The sequence below is a fragment of the Pinus tabuliformis genome, chromosome 3_1, assembly GCF_031772625.1.
Source record: "Pinus tabuliformis cultivar Carrire ecotype Pingquan chromosome 3_1, CPIR1, whole genome shotgun sequence".
NCBI lineage: Eukaryota > Viridiplantae > Streptophyta > Pinopsida > Pinales > Pinaceae > Pinus > Pinus tabuliformis.
In genome coordinates, this window is record NC_142301.1 from 49,077,978 (window position 1) to 49,091,413 (window position 13,436).

Sequence of the window (13,436 nt, forward strand, 5' to 3'; positions counted from 1 at the left end):
GCGGCAGGCAGATCGAAAGGCAGAGATAATGTGTATTCAAGGGTTCAAAAATCAGCCAGTGGAGGAGCAACAAGAGCGGAGATAGGTAACTTATTAGAAGAATTTAAAACTGAAATGCTAAGTTCTTTTGCTTCACAGATTGACGCTCTGCAGGTCAAAAAGAAACAGGCAGAAGTAGAAGCTGCTCTGGCAATTTTCTGTTCAAAATGCAGAGAGAAACACCCACTTAGAGAATGCCCACTGGATAGGATGCCTATATGCACAATCTGCGAGAAGGATCATGAAACACAGCAATGCCCCTCTCTGCCTGGAATCAAAGCAGCACTGCAAACAACTGAAGAAGAAGCTGAAGCGGTGTATCTAATGACTCAGAGGAGGCAATGGCTGCAAAGACAAGGTACGAGCTCTAATACAACATTCAATCGTTGGAATAATAGTTCTCCTTTTTACCCACCCATGAATCAAATGCAATACCCACCCTTCAACACAATGAACTTTCCACTTATGCAGCAACCTCTTCCTGACCCTACTATGTGGAATCCTTGGGCCCCCCAGCAACCATACTTTAATCAATGGAACCCAAACTGGGCAGCCCAACAGATACCTTTTCCTCAACAACAACAATCTTTTCCTTACCACCTAATAATCCTCCGAATAATCAGGCAATGAGACCACAGCTGCCTGTACAACCTAACCCTAATCCGAATAATAAGGCCTTGCAAGTTATTGACATTCAGAGTCAGTCTATTCCTCCCCTGCAATGTAATGACATCCATCTCCGCTCAGGGAGAATAGTTGAACCTATTATAGATGATATCACAGACCGTGATAAAGAAGAAACTAGAAAAGAGAAACCAGCTAACCTTAATACTGAAACAATAGAAACAACACCTAACAATAATGACCAAACGGTAGACCCACCATTCCCTGAAAGACTAACTCTCACTAAAGTACCTGAACAACCTACCTTCAATCTTTTAGGAGAGTTACAGAACTTGTATGTCAAAATCCCATTATTGCAAGCACTAAGGGATGTTCCTATATACGCTAGAACTATTAGAGACATTTGTGTAAAGAAACCTGGAAGGAAGGCTAAAGACCCCCTCACAGTTCATGTGATGGGGGAATTAACTGCCTTAATGACTGAAAAAGATTATCCTGTCAAGTACGGTGACCCTGGTCATCCTACAGTAACAGTCCAGGTCGGAAAGACCTTTATCTCTAAAGTCTTAGTAGACTTAGGAGCTGCAATAAACATCATGACTCTCGAAACAGCTCAATTGCTCCAACTGAAAAATTTTATCAGGGAAACTCCTACTATCTTAGAACTAGCTGACCGTTCTACGATCAAACCTGAAGGGGTCATTGAAGACCTTATAATCTCTGTAGAATCCTGGAACTACCCGGTTGACTTTGTGGTCTTACAAACCAAAACAAAGTTGGGGGGTCATCCGTTGATTCTAGGGAGACCTTGGTTGGCTACAACAGATGCTTTCATCAGCTGTAGATATGGATCAATGACCATCTCCAATGGACAAGAAACTAAACAGCTGACCCTCTATCCCCATGCCACTCCCATGATTAACAGTGATAATTCTATATGGGTAGACTATGAGGATGAGGAAACCCAACCAATATTAACTATTGGACAAGCTTTGACCTTTAAAGATTCCACCGAAGATGAGCTAATTAGCAGTTTTATTTCTGAACCCTCTTCGGTTAACCAAGAAACATCTAATCACTTCGCTGCAATCCTAGAACCGGAATCCCAGCAGAATATGAATGATGAAAACTTATGCCAAACAGCGCTAGGTAACTCTTCCAAGAGCACGACAGTTGAAATTGAGCCTGGTAAAACGCTGAATATAAATCCTGATTTGACTGAGGATGAAAAACAGAAAGTAATAAAGCTACTCCAAGCAAACAAAGAGGCATTCGCATGGGACTACACAGACATGAAAGGAATCTCCCCTGAATTATGTACTCATCGTATATACATTAAGGAGGGATCCCGACCAGTCTGCCAACCCCAACGAAGAATGAACCCTAACCTCAGAGAAATTGTGAAGGAGGAACTCCAAAAACTTCTAAATGCAGGATTCATATACCCAATATCTGACAGCGAGTGGGTTTCTCCACTCGTAATTGTACCAAAAAAGAATGGGAAATGGCGAGTATGTGTAGACTATAGATCATTAAATAAAGCAACACAAAAAGATCATTTCCCTTTACCTTTTATTGATCAAGTATTGGATAATTTAGCAGGAAAGAAATTCTTCTCATTCTTGGATGGGTTTAGTGGATACAACCAAATCAGGATTGCACCCCAGGATCAGGACAAAACCACATTTACCAGCCCATGGGGAACCTTTGCCTACAGAGTACTGCCATTTGGGTTGTGTAATGCTCCAGCGACATTTCAGAGAGCTCTTTCCGGAAATTTACCAAATTTTCCTGCAAGCCGGATGGATAGAATATTTCAGGAGACTTCCGGACTTTGACGAGCAGCAAGTCCTGGAATTCACATGCAATTTGACAGAAGGATTCTCTGTCGTCCAAGGAATTCAAGTTCCGGTCACGGAAGAATTCATAGCCGAAGTCACCGGACTCCCAACCACTGGTACAAGATGGTTCAGCAGGAAGCACTTGATTCTGAACGCGCAACAAGACTTTCTCCGTCCGGGCGAGGAAGTAGAAACCAAGGGTAGAGGTGTAGCATTGCGGTCGTTACCTCAACCATGGCCAAGAGTCGCCGAATTCGTCAAGCAGTATTTAACATGCGAAGGTCGTTACCAAGTAATCTACCAGCACGACTTCGTTCTGTTAAATCACTTAAGAAATGGTCAATTATTGAACATGCCATATTATTTGCTGGGTTGTCTTAAAAATATGGCACAATATGCTATGAAAGCGAAGAATCCAGCCCTCTCCCTAAAACACCATCGCCTAGTTCAACTGCTGATTAACAGAGCTCTTCCTCTGAACATCCCTCCACCCCCCATTAATCCCCATCCGGAGGAAAGAAGTCCACAGCCTGTGCAGGGTAGTCCTCATCAAGAAGAGGAAACTCCTCGTCAAGCTGAGGACATACCTCAGCAAGACCAGGAGCCTCCTCAACAAACGGACGACACCCCTGAGCAAACCCCTTCGGAAAACCCTCAGCAGACAGAGCATATCCCCGAACAACCCCAGCAAATACCTCTGCATGTTACAGAAAATGAACAAGAAGCAGTGGAATTAACTGTGTCGCCCAAAAGAACCAATTCTCCCGCCCCCATACTCAGTATCTCCACTGATGATTCTGAAGATAATATCCCAATTACGCAGCTTAAACGAAAAATGCAGCAGGCAAAGAAAACCCCAGTAAAAAGAAGAAGAACGAGGGTTTCAACCAAAGCACCCACCACCCCGACTACTGTTCCGGTCACAAGAGCCAGCAGGAAGAGAAAAACACCTCAATTCCCTGCCTTTTTACCAAAACGAAAATCGGCAGTAGTTGGATCCCCTGATCCCTCCAGCCCACCATCCATTGTTTTAAAACCCCGTACTCCAGCCACTTCTCGAAACCCTTCTCCCTCACCCACAGAGGCTGAGATGCAGAGCGTTCATAGCTTCGTGGCATCATATCTTAAGACAGCTGATACACAAGAACCAGCTGCCGACACCCAGAATGATAGTGAGCAAGTGGTTGCAACACAAGAACCAGCCACTACCCCAGGTGACACACAAGAACCACCTGTGGGAAATATTGACCAAATTGACGTAGTAGAACCTCTGCCTCCACTGGAATCTACTGTCTCACAGGATCAGCCTACTATACCCGCCCTGCAAGAGGAAATCGAGTTTCTAAAAGCTCAGATTCAGGATTACCAGGAAGAGATAATAAGAATCAAGGAAGCATATCAAGAAGAATTCAGTCTGCATGTTTTAGCAAGAGCAGCCTCGGCAACAGAGAAAAGCAAAGATATCGAATATCTGTGTACAAGTTGTGGTGAGATATATGCTCAGGCAGGGTATAGGTTAGTGCAGGAACCAATAGAGGAAGCCCCCGAGGCTGAAAATGAAACAAAGGAGTCTGTTGATGCTGAAGTAAAAATTTCACAATTCTCTGCTGAAACAGAAAGACCTGTTGCTACACAAGAACCAACAGGATCTGTAGAAAAAGCACAGTCAGCAAGCCTTGTTGACACACAAGAACCAACAGTAGCTTCAGAAAAAGTACAGTCAGAAAGCCCTGAGGATGTGCAGATGGACGAACCAGCTTCAGAAGAAGTGCAGACAGAAAAGCCTGTTGACACACAAGAACCAACAGGAGTTTCAGAGCATGTGCAGATAGAAGAACCAGTTTCAGAGGAAGTGCAGAAAGAGAACCCTGTTGTTACACAAGAACCAACAGGATCCTTAGAAGAAATGCAGTCGGTGAGACCTGTTGATACACAAGAACCAACAGGTCATCCAGAGAACATGCAAGACCAAGAACAGGAACTTACTGACACACAAGAACCAGTAAGTCCACCTGAAGCTGTACAAGATCAAGAACTTACTGACACACAAGAACCAGTAAGTTCCTCAGAGGCTGCACAAGAACAAACAAAGGAGCTTCCCGATGCTATGCAGGAGAAAAAGGAAGAAGATACAGATTCACCCCGGCCTACCCAGATTATTATGGAAAAGGAAGAAGATACAGATTCACCCCGGCCTACCCAGACTACTATGGAAAAAGAGCAAACAGTCTCAGAAGAAAACAAGGAAGAATTGAAGCAAGGAGCAGAAGAAGAAAAAGAGACAGATTCACCCCGGACCACCAAAATCAATCTGGAGAACAATGAATTAGCCCAGCAGGAGGAAGAAGTTCTGGTGGAAGATGAAGAAAAAGATGCTGGATCATCCCAGCCCACTTCAACAGAACAAACGATTTTGGTTGATGCCTCTATGCAAACAGAGCTTCCCACTGTTAGAGATGCATGTGTAGAAACAGAAAGTCTTCTGGAATTGAAACGCATATGGTGGAGAGAATATCATCAATCTCGAGGGAAAGCATTTGAACAACAGAAAGGGACCTGGTTTGATCATGCCTATAGGAACTGGGAAGCACTGGAACAGTGCAGGGCCCAGTATAAAGAAATTAAGGAACTGAAACACAGGATGTCCCTGATGTTTGAGTTATGCCAAAGGATGCTCGCCGCAAGGAAACCCTCCTTCAACTATGCCACATTCTTAAGGGAAAAGCTTGCATTTATTCAGCTGAAGGCCATCAAGGAGGGGAGGCCTTATCAAGTGGTCACAACAGATCAGTTTATGAAAACTTTTGCAGAAGCACCCAAAAGTGACCAAAACCTGCTATGTGAATTATACCTCCATAATGAGGTTGTGTCTGAAGAAAGAAACACTAATATGACACCTGTAGCAGGTGACATACAATTGAGAGCTTTCATTTCCTTTTTGGCGAATCAGCTCACCTGGCAAAATGCCTATGTCTCAGGCATCCAGAACGAACAGAATTGCCTCTTGTGGATTCGGGCTGAACCACAGAACGCTGCCACTTTCATTTTGCAATATTTAAAAATGATAGACAATGATAAGATGAAGGATCATGTTATGAGACTGCGAACAGAGGTCCTAACAGACTGTCAGCAGTATATAAAAACCAAAGCATCATTGGCTGTGAAAGCAAATAAACTATTTTGGGATAACTGCCCCGCAGAAAGGAAAGAATATCACCCATATAACCCATCAAATCTGCAAGTAGCATTATCAAGGGTACCTCGGTATGTTGAAAGCATGCAAATTTGTGCAGAGAACTGGATAGGTTACAAATTCAAGTTCCCACTTTTATGGTTGCCGGGTGATCAGTATAAGGGTCAGTTTGGACTTTCTAACAGAGAAGAGGCAGCAGTATGGAAACAGATACGAACTGTTTATGGTTTCAGAGACAAGTTTGATGTTACTCCCTACAGCTATTGTCTTAGTAATCTCCATTGTTCGTCCCAGTTCTCCGACTCAGACTCAGAGTAGACATTGCATGGGGACATGCAATCTCTTCAGTTGGGGGGGATGTTGGGACTCACAATTGACCTATTTTTGACCTTATCTTTTGCCGTATAATTACCCTTTTGCAGTCATAAGTGAAAGCTTTTATTTTATAATGACATATTAACCCCAAGGTATGAAGTAACCTTCCGCATGTCTATGTTTAATTGTTTATTTCATATTCGTGAATATCTTTATACTTATCCTTGGAAACGCTGACTAAATTGTCAAATAGTTGTCTTAAGCTTGCAGGAGTTATAATGAATAGTTGCTGTAACACTAAAAACAGCAACTATGCAGTTGCTGCAACACCAGAAACAACAACTACCCAGTTGCTGCAACACCAGAAACAACAACTACGCAGTTGCTGCAACACCAGCAACAACAATTACCTAAAGCAAGCTATTTTGTAACAGCCACGAACAATAGATGGCAGCTATCTAGAGAATCGTGACGTGGCATAATCAAGCGGAAGTCTAAAGAAAGAAGAACACAGTCAGCAGGAACAACATGGGGAAATGGCGAAGGAATATGAAGATCCCGAGGATACAGTCAAAGTCAGTTACCCGCCGTGTAACAGCTAAAGCTCAAGAAAAGAATGTATTATCATACTGTTGTAACAACACTCTGAATTGCTTATTTTTGGGTTAACTGAACAGGCTGTAATATTCTATTGTAATAGATGTCTCCTCTATAAAGAGGAGACATCTATAGGAAGAGGGAGTTAGTCGGTGTCTATGGTCAGTCTGTAATCGAGATTCTGAGAACATCAGCAAGTCTGAACTCTATTGTATTTAATCTTTTTGGCAGATGAATATAAAATTGTTTTGAGCACTTAATTCCGTCTTCGTTTCCCTGGGGAATCTTGTGAGAGGGACTGGGCCCGCCTTCCTCACAAGATTCACCCATTTACTTTCCTGTCAAGTGTGTAAGTGTGCAGTAATTTCTTTTTGGTACTCTGTTTGGATTTGATAGCATTACCTCTGGTATTCTTTGTTTTACTAGTACTCTGTTTCATTGATCTTTGAGTTTGTTTCTCACCGGTGAATGAGAGTGCAGTGTGCATCAGTAATTCTGATTACAGGGGCAGGTGCTGAACATCCCCATCTGGAGGATAGGGTCCTGATCCTCTGCCAACAGAGCGTCCATTATTTTGCTTTCCAGATTCGTAGTTTTAATTAATTGCTTTCATTTTAACAAGTACTGTAATGACATAGCGTAAGGATTACGTATACTACAGCTTTCGATGCTTTTAGACTTTAAGTACATACAGTATGCAGTGCCTTTGAAATAAAAAGACTTTCCCTGGTCAACAATTAATGTGGTACTTGAATGTTTAATTCATAAACAATTCAACTAGCCAACAGTTTCCTATATCCATTTTACACCATTATTGGTAAATTTACATTCTAAACTACACAGGTATACCTCTTGTCATGTTTTTATGAATCATTAATCAATGAAGCATAGTCATAGGGGATTTTTGCCTAAGTGGCTCGCTAATTTGATTATTCTTGCAGATTTGGAGGAAGAATGATGAAGACCATGGTTTAACGAATGGTGACCATTGAGCTAGTAGCGCTATCCTAGGACATCAACTACAATGATGGATCAACCTCTCAATTAACGCACTAATATCTTTATATTTTTCTTTTCTTTGGAAACCATTATGTAATTGTAGGCAGACAACTACCGTAATTCTAGGAGTTGTTAGTGTTAACAAATTGTATAAGTAGAGTTACGGGGCTGTGAAAGCCAACAATTAAGATTGTAGAGAATTACATTAACTTTGGGTTTGTAACAACATACGTTGTAATACCCTTTGATTAATGAAATTATGATATTATGAGCATTTCGTGACTTCTTGAGCTTGCCACAACCTTGATTAGGGTGTTGGGCCCACTCTCCTGACCAGGTGTTGTTGGAATAGATGTGTTCATAGGTTTATTTCTGTTGAGTTATTTATTGTTGTGAATTATTATCAATGTGTTGTTGTGAGTCATAACTTGTTGTTACTCTTATTGTTGTTATAGTTATTACTTGTTGTTACTCTTATTTCTATTATAGTTATTGCTTGTTGTTACACATTGCTCAGTTTATAATTGAATGTTCAATGTTGAGTAGGGAAACTGTGGCCTGCATATACTTTGCATGATAACCTTGAAATAACTCATAGAGCCCTGGGTTGACAATTAATGTGGAATTGGGTGAATTGTATGATTCATATCTGAACACCAACCGTCTTTACCGGTTGTGATATATCAGGGATTGTTGGCTTAAGGGGGCTTTACCTAGGTTCAGGGTTGTTCATGCTAACCAACAAAACCCAAACTATTGGCCCTTTTGGAAACAACCTGCATAGCGTAGGCTGCAGTCTCACCCAAAGCAGTATTGGGGGATGCTAGAACCAAGTTTCTGCATCCAAAGATTGTGTGATAAGTGATATTAAGCCCTTATATCTCAGATATGCCTTCACACAGACTTGTATCCTTCTATGGTCCACTACAACAACTCTAAGAAAACAGCCTTTAAACCTTTACAAAGGTCTGCAATCAGACTGTATAGACCTAAAGGAAGCAATCTATCCACTTTCACGAATTAAATAGTAACACTAGATCTACCTTCACGCAGATCTATCCAATTCATCAGAAATCATAACATAATTAACCTTTATCTTCTTGAAAATAAGTTGTTACCTAGTTCATGCATAGATATTAAAGATTCAAGAGGTTTGCACATCAATTACACTTTATTTCAAAGAAAACAGATCATTAAGCCATAATGCATAACTTGAACAGGAATAAAAATAATACAAAAAGGTGAGGTATTTGTTCCAAAATCAGTCTTTATTATGTTCAGTGTTCAAAATACAGACTCGTCTACTCTACGCACTCAGCTGCATGGGCCCATGCACTCAGATGTGGAATTGCTAATATCTTCGCGCACTCATCTGCGGGAGCCTTCCCCTTTCACCTAAGTACAAGAAACAAATATTTCCTACCTTAGCACTTGCCCAAACAACAATCCTCAATCTTAGATTCATTCTATTGACTACCTCTTAGACTCGATATGACTCAACTATATATAGCTTTTTAAATACAATACCATGGCCCTCGGCCTATGGGTGAGTCTCATAACCGACCTATTACTTACCCAAACAAGGGGCTAAATCCCCTTTGACTCCTACTTAGCTGCACTCTCTGCTTCCACATTTCGCAAAGACTTTACATTCTTTATAAAATCTATTACAAAAATTGGTTAAACTAACCCAAAATTGACCCTGTGGACCCTATCCCAACAGGCCCCCAACAAAAATGTGGTTACTCACCCTCAAGTCACTCGGTTGGCACCTCGATCTTATTGTGGAGGCCACCTAACGTGACCTGCAATGCTGCTACATTAGCAAAACTCTGTATCGCGACCTGTTGCACTTCCTCTACCAATTTTTCTCTCGTTGGGCCTTTGACTACTAGGCACATCATCCTTTGTGTCTCCTACAGTGTCTTTAACATTTTTTGAAGTGATAGTGTAAGTTGATAGGCTTCCTCTATCCATGGTTGTAGTCTGGCCTTAAGAAGGGTCTCTTTCCAATGTAGCTCTTCAATATGTGATTGCAACTATTTGCCTTCCTGAAATCGTGCGAGGCATTGGACTGGCGCCAAAGTGCATGCAGTTTCTCTGACTTCATCAAATGTGCATTGTGTTTCCCAGATGTCTGTGTTAAGCTTCTGCAGGTTTGGGTCCTCCTTCATATTCATCCATAACTCCATAGCTTGATCAAATATCATCGCACAATCTGTGACGACTGTAATGAATGTGCCCATGTTTTCCCTGATGGCTGCTCCACGTTGCTCCCAGACCTCTGGTGAAGTGGTTGGCTGCAACCTTAGCTGAAGCTCTGAGATCTTCATCTGAAAGAAAAACATGAATTTACCTATCTCATCCTTGGACACGCGGACCGCAGCAACCAATTTCCTGATTTTTGTTGTCTCTGCGGCATCTTCCAAAATGTTTAATTCTGGAGTTGTCTTGCACGTCTACGTTATTGCTGTCTCCAGGCTCTGACTATGTGCTTGCAACTCCTTTTCTTTCAGAGCCTGACCTTTCTTCATGAACATCTTGTCGGTGTTTACTTTGAATTCACTGATGACTGTAAGGGCACGCTGCTCTCTGATCCTCAGCTTGTCTGAAACCCCCTGATACAACGCATGGAAGGTCAGAAGTAGTAGCACGGCTAATTTCACCCTCATATCTTTAATTGTGCTCAAAACAACGCGATATTCCTCTGATTCCACACGAACAGTTCTTTATGGTAAGGCTATGACTCTGAGGTCCAGAGATCCTTCCAGCTCTGCTACTTTCTCACTCCCTTGTGCATGGCTTTCTTTCACCCTACTCGTTTTCCCAATGTTTGCTTGACTCCAACCTATGTGGATCTACAACTTGCGCATATCCTTTTGGACACTCCCTAGCGTATGCATGTATAGTTGTTCAAACTGCTGCCACAACTCTGTTGTGGTGTCTCTAATCTTGTCGCCAATCTCATCGAGATCCCCTTCCATGAGGACCATCAAATCATGAATAGTGACTCCGACAACTACTTTTGGACCGACCTGTGTGGTGCCAACCCCCATGGTGCAGTTCATCCAGTGCATCTTCACTTATCGTACTCCTATCCTTTGTCGCGTAGCTTCCCTACTATGTTTTTCTCTTGTTCAGGCGATGTAGTTTATAGTCCCACAATCCCTTGCAGCTACCTGGATTACTAAGATTGTCCCGCTACCATGTAGTCATTGCGCAGGGGCAGGATCCCCTATATACAGCTTTAGCCTACTTCCATTCAATTTTCCAGGGAATGGTTCCCATTCAGCTTTGCGAGCTGAACTGCGCCACAATCCGTGATCTCCTTAACAACATATGGCCCTAACCAATGCATTTGAAATTTCCCTTGAAATTTTGTGAACTTGCTGTCATATAGAAGCACTAAATCATCTATCTTAAAAGTTTGCAGTTTAATATGCCTATTGTGTCATGCTTTCTCGCGTTCCTTTTGAACTTGCTAGTGAAATCCTGCAAGAAAGCGGTATTCTTCTAACTTCATCAGTTGCGTGAGTCGTTCCTCCAAGGTCTCGTGGTCCGCCATCTCTGTTAAAGTTGCAATACGTAAACTTGGCACAATATACTCCATAGGCATCACTCCTTCAATCCCATAAACCAACCTAAATGGTGTTTGGCCTATCAATTTCTTGCAGGTCGTCCTATAATCCCATAGAATTGCTGGTACGCACATATCCCCGTCATTCCTCTACACGTTGCATACCTTTGTCAATGCATTCTCCAAAATTTTGTTAAATTCTTCCACCATTCCATTCGCTTGTGGGTGATAGGGCATGCTCTTTTAATGATACCCCTAGAATTCTTCAAGCATCGTGTTGATCATTTCATTCAAGAAATGTGTACCCCTATCACTCATCAATATATTAGGGCATCCAAACCGCGTTAAGACATATTCAAACAAAAACTTCACAGTGGTGGTATTTGTACAATCCTTTACTAGTTGTGCTTCAGCCCATTGTTAATTACTCGGTTGCAGTAATGATATACCATGTGCTTGTCTTCTTACTTGGTGGTTGTATTCGAACTATGAAATCAATGGCCCACTTATCAAATACATGCAGTGAAACTTGAGGATTTAAAGGAAATTCATCTCTTTGCGAAGGCTTCCCCGTCCTTTGGCAAGCATTACATGCCTTGCAGTATGCCTTCGAATCCTTATGTAATGTGGGCCACCATAACCCAGAACGCAAAATCTTCCTCCTCTTCGCTTTTCCATGTGCTTTAGCGAGGATACTAGCGCGTTCAAACTCTGGAACATACCTTCACAATATTTCATTTGTTCCCATCTTATACAAGTGACCTGCAATCACTGAAAAATCTGCAGCGTGGACTACTAACTCCTTCTTCTGCTAAGTAGAATATCCATCTGGAATTGTACCGCAAAGAGCTGTGCATCCGACAATCCTTCCTCCAAACTATTTGGTTCTTCACCTGTTTCAATCCTTGATAGATTGTCAAGCCCTACATTCAGTCTTCCATGCTTCACAATAACTTCAAATTCATATTCTTGAAACAACAATAACCATCAGCAGATCTTCCCCCCCAACACAGGTTTATTGACTAGGTACTTCAGCGCGAACTGATCTGTATACATTTCAAAGTGTCCACCCAACAAATAATGTCATAACTTTTGTAGTGTGTAGACCATCACCAGCCCTTCGCACTTTGTAGTGGAGTAATTATTCTCATCCTTGGATAACTTTCTACTCGCAAAGGCTATCGGATGATCAATCTCTCCCTCACCTTCCTGTGTTAATACCGCTCCTAGTGCAATGCAAGAGGCATCTACATGTACATGGTATTCTTTCTTCTAGTCTGGAAACACCAAGATAAGCACAGTTACCATCTTTTCCTTCAAGACATCCAAAATGCGCTGACAATCCTCATCCCAGCAAAACATCGCATCTTTCTTCAATAATTTTTGCATCACCATAGTTATCTGAGCATATTCCTTGATAAACTTCTTATAATACCCAGTGTGCCCCAATGTCACACGCAACTATTTCACATTCCTAGGAGCTTCCAAATTTACAATCACAACAATATTCGTGGGGTCCACCATTAATCCCTTCTTACATACAACATGGCCGAGCAAAATTCCAAAGGGCACATAGAATATGCACTTCTTCAAGTTCAGCGCAATCTGATACCTTCGACATGTATCCAACATGAGGCACAGACTCGCAACATGGCATTTCACCAACCCAAACACAATCCAATCATCAAAATACACCTCTAGAAATTTATGAAAAAATTCATTGAATGCCGTGATTACTAGGGAGAAAATTGTAAGTGCGTTCTTCAATCCGAATGGCATTAATGTATATTGAAAGCAACACCACTCTGTCATGAAGGTTGTCTTGCTTCAATCTTCTGGCGCAATATTTATTTGATGATATCCCGGAAAGCCATTAGTAAATGAATAAGCCTTCTATTCACCAACATTTTCTAACACTTCATCAGTAAATGGTGTTGGAAACGGATCGTGCATGCATGCATCATTCAACTTTCTTAGATCTACACATATTCGAATTTCGCCTTTCTTTTTCTTCTCTTGGACCACCATTGGGCTTACCCAATCGGATTCCTCTAATGGTTCAATAATATTGGCATCCAGCATCTTATCCAGTTCTTGGTGCACCTTTTCCTTATACTTTTCATTTAGCCAATAAGGTATCTACTTAACAGGCTTCACATTCGACTTCAACGTAATATTCATAACACCTAAATCTTTGATGATCCCTTTCACATCCGAAAACTTTGTTGGGAATAAATCTTGGCACTCACAC